The sequence below is a fragment of the Theobroma umbraticum genome, unplaced genomic scaffold (assembly GCF_002168275.2).
Source record: "Theobroma umbraticum cultivar Fairchild unplaced genomic scaffold, ASM216827v3 scaffold_81.0, whole genome shotgun sequence".
NCBI lineage: Eukaryota > Viridiplantae > Streptophyta > Magnoliopsida > Malvales > Malvaceae > Theobroma > Theobroma umbraticum.
This window is the reverse complement of record NW_018397268.1, coordinates 4,453,590-4,458,389: the sequence shown is the minus strand read 5'-3', so window position 1 is coordinate 4,458,389 and position 4,800 is coordinate 4,453,590. Positions and strand designations below refer to the sequence as shown.

At 30.6% G+C, this 4,800-nt stretch overlaps 1 long non-coding RNA gene across 1 annotated transcript in view; it reads right to left on the bottom strand.

Moving 5' to 3' along the window:
* Window positions 1-1,455: 1,455 nt before the first annotated feature.
* Window positions 1,456-4,800, bottom strand: part of LOC110424886 (uncharacterized) — a 16,271-nt gene continuing 12,926 nt past the window's right edge. Inside the window, exon 4 of the long non-coding RNA XR_016351798.1 lies at window positions 1,456-1,711. This is a non-coding gene — a long non-coding RNA (uncharacterized LOC110424886). The remainder of the gene's footprint in view (window positions 1,712-4,800) is intronic.

Below are 4,800 nucleotides of genomic sequence, written 5' to 3'. Positions count from 1 at the left end.
CTTAGATTAGTCATATACTCCTCTTTCATGACTAATTTCAACCATAGGTAAAATATGAATATTTTAATATTATTTTATTCTAAAATTTTTCACTTGACTCCTTGAGTCCCAAAATGTCTCACTTATCCCGGTTTACTTTCGAATCGCCTTTTTAACTCGCTAATTCATCCTCGATAAAAATATTATTATTTAAGTATCATTTTCTCACGTGTGAAATATTTTATTTCAAAATATTCTTTTACCTGTCATCGCTCTTTCGCATTTAAAGTTACATCCATCGACTCTCCATCTTATCAATAAGATCGTATTGGCTCCTATATTGTACGGGGTGTTACATATATGAATAGAGGATTTTTTGGCAAAACGATTTAGATGTGTATGGGCTACTCATTGTAGCCTCCCAAATCATCTTATCTTGCAACTTACCACTTAACGTATGATTCCTTAGGTGACTCCATAACCTCCTCCACTGTTGAAATTCTTAGCTAAACAATTGTTGACGAAGTTCAATTTTCCAAAGCAATTGATTATCTTACCACTCCAAATTTACACAATTTTCTTTCTTTATTCATGGCCAATGCATAAAGATGTGGAAATTCATTTTATTAAATCATTCCATCAAGCCATTTGTCATGATCCAAACCCGGGGGTTTGTGATTGGCGCATGAATCTGGTTGGTGAAGCCCGCAAGACCTGAATAAGCCTTAAATTTTCTAGATAAAAATCACCTCATACATCGTTGGCCAAGGGATTCCATATACACAATAATCATAATATAATTTAAATTCAAATATATAAAATTATTCTTGGCACATTGTTCATACATAATTCTTAACACGATATTCATAAGGCCACACATTGGCCATCAAGCAGGTTTTTACTTTACAACCCTTAACTTAAATTTAAATGGCACATCATGCCTATATACATAATAGCTAAACTGAACTCCAAAAGCAAAAGCTCATAATAGACTTAATGGAGTGGACATGTTAGGATAAGGACCTCCCGAAGGCCAAAATGAACGAACTTTGCCACATAATACTGTGGCCTATTTATTTACAAATGGTACAATAAATGGGTGACTCATACAAAACTCAGTGACAGGTGCATATAATTAAACATATATAACTGACAAATATATGCATATATATGTATATATTTAATGCACTATTAGTGTGACCAAATGTTCTATCAAACACCCTTATGTTAAGGGTATATCAATCATCCTTAAGGAGTCTCCACAAGTAGTGTATGTCATTAGGCTTACCCTCTATCATAACCTAAATCTGAGGGTCCATGATTGGCACACAAGTCTGGCAAGCGAAGCCCGTGAAGCCTGAGCAAGCCTTAGAGTTTCAAAATAAAAATCAACTCATACATTGTTATCCAAGGGATTCCACATACACGATAATCATAATATAATTTAAATTCAAATATATAAAATTATCCCTAGCACACTGATCATACATAATTCTTAACATGATATTCAGAAGGCCACACATTGACCATCAAGTAGGTTTGTACTTTATAACCCTTAACACAAATTCAAATGGCATGTCGTGCATACATATACAATAGCTAAACCAAACTCCAAAGGTAGAAGCTCATGATAGAGTTAGTGGAATGGACATGTCAAGATGGGGACATACTAGATGCTAAACTTGGTCTATCAATGGAAAACCTTTGCCAAGCAATCTTGTGGCCTATTTATCTGTACATGGTATAATAAATGGGTGAGTCATCTGATACTCAGTGAGGAGTGCAGATAATCAAACATATATAATTGACGAATATTACAAAATTATTACAAATTTATGGAAAAACATAAAATATTAATAGATTTTTTTGAATGGTTTGAAGAATATGAAGAACCACAATTAAACACCTTAAACATTACAAAAAAATGGCAAACAAATAAAACTGAGATCGAGTCAAATCATCCTCCCTTAACAAAAATCTAATATTCACATAAAAACATAGGAATAAGAGCAACTCCATTAAGAATGAGGTCACCTGAATTAGGAGAACATATCACCTCAAAAGATGTTAAAATGATAATAGAACAAAATAATTTCACAAACTTAAATCTACATTCCATATCGGAACAATTAGATAATATTGAAATAAAATTACAACACCCAACAAATACTCAACAAACATCTAATACATCAACACAGAAAAAGGATATAAAACCCACATTTATACCTTTTGAAATCTCCAGTACATACCAACAAACGAAAAATCAATTCATACATGAAATAGAAAATAGACTTGAAACTTTAGAAAGTCAATATTCAGAGATCAGAGTAGAAGATACTCCCCAAAGACATCCAAACCCACACATTAATACCATAAATGAGGAAATTGATTTATCAACAGAAAGCCTACAAAACCAACAGATAAACAAAATGATCTGGAAAGAACCACAAAAAATATATTACCCAAAAATGATAACCCCAGATATAAACATAGAAGAAAAACCTTCCTTCCAAAACAAATACAATGCAAATACCAATATATGAATGGAACATAGACGGAATGTCAGAATATAACATTCTCAATATACTTCAACAAATGACCATGGTCTCTAATGTATATAAAACTCAAAACCAAACAGGTCAAATTACAGATCATGCGATTGCTTATATGTTAGTCGCTGGTTTCACAAGACAACTAAAAGGATGGTGGGATAACTATCTCTCCACAAATCAACAACAAGAAATCTTAAAAGCATTTAAACAAGACACAGAAGGAAATATCATAACAGATAATCAAGGATAACAAATTCAAAATGCTGTAGCAACATTAATTTTCTCAATCTAAAAACATTTTATAGGAGATCCTTCACATCTAAGAGACAAGAATTCAGAATTATTGTCAAATTTAAAATGCAAGAAATTAACAGACTTTAAATGGTATAAAGACATGTTCATGACAAGAATAATGCAAAGAACAGACAACAGTCAACCATTCTGGAAAAAAAAATTCCTGGCTGGCCTTCCAACATTATTAGGTGAAAAAGTTAGAAATCAAATCAGAGAAATTTACAAAGGAATAATTCCCTATGAAGATTTAACTTATGGTGAACTGATAAGTTTTACCCAAAAAGAAGGTTTAAAAATATGTCAAGATTTGAAATTACAAAGACAATTAAAACGAGAAAGAAAACTCTGTGCAAAAGAATTAGGATCTTTCTGCCAACAGTTCGACATTAAACAAGAATCCTCTTCAAAAAATTGCTGCCCATCCAAACCAATAAAACAAAGAAAACATAAAAAAAATTACCAAGAATATTATACAACACCAAAATATAAGGAATATCGGAAATTAAAAAAGAGGAATAAAGAACCAAAACGGATAGATAAAACAATAAAATGTTTCAAATGTGGAAAAACAGGGCACATATCTAAATATTGCAGAATAAAACGAAAAATAAATCAACTTCATTTAGAGGAAGAAATTGAACAAAAACTAAATGAAATCCTACTAGAATCTTCAACAGAAACAGAAACATTAACAGAACCATCAGATGAATTACAAATAGATGAAATTGAATCCACATCCCAGTCTTCTTCAGAAACTGAAAAACAAATTCAAGTCTTAACAAAAGACCAAGAATTTATAATAGAAATAATAGACAAAATCCAAGACCCAGCTCTTAAAAAAGAATGTTTAGAAAAATTAAGGGAAACAGTCAAAACAATTGAAAATAAACAAACAATGGTAAAACCAGACCCAATATATAATATTAAGAATATAATCTTTGAGCAATATGAAAACTTGAAACCTAAAAAGATAACTAAACAAGAACTAAATTCTGAAATAAGAAAAATTAAATTAGAAATAATTCAGTTAAGAAAAGAACAAGAAAATTTGAAAAAACAAATAAATTTTGAAAAATTTCATGACCAACATAGTTCTGAATCTGAAACAGAAAACTCTAAAACCCAAGACTATATGATGGTACTTACAGAAGTAGCCATCCAAAGGTATTTAATAAAAATAACAATACAGGTTAATGAAGAATACAAAATAAATACTATAGCATTATTTGACACAGGAGCTGATCAAAATTGCATAAAAGAAGGACTAATTCCCACAAAATATTACGACAGAACCTCAGAAGGCTTAAAAACGGCTAATGGTGGAAAGTTAAAAATAACTTACAAACTATCAAATGCTGAAATAATTAATCAAGGGATAAAATTCCAAACACCATTTCTGGTGGTTAGAGACATAACCCAAGATATTATTTTAGGAACACCATTTATATCAATGTGAAAACCTTACAAGGTCAAGCACCAAGAAATAACTACAAAAATATTAAAAACCAAAATTAAATTTCCTTTTGTAGAAAAACCAAGAATTAGGAATCTTAATTTATTAAAGAAACTTTCAATACATCAACAAAGAATAAACTCTTTAATACACTATAGGGAAAACCAAATCCAATACCTAAAAGAAGAAATTTCTTTTGACAAAATAAACCAACAATTACAACAACCCGAAAACATACAAAGGATAGACAACCTTAAAAAAGATATTGAAACAACAATCTGTTCTGATATTCCAAATGCATTCTGGGAAAGAAAGAAACACCATGTAACTCTACCCTATACAAAAGAATTTGATGAAAAACAAATCCCCACAAAAGCCAGAGCTATACAAATGAATAAAGAAATGGAAGACTTCTGTAAAAAGGAAATTCAAGATTTACTAGAAAAAAGATTAATAAGAAAAAGTTCATCTCCATGGAGCTGTTCAGCTTTTTATGTTACCAAAAATGCAGAAATAGAAAAA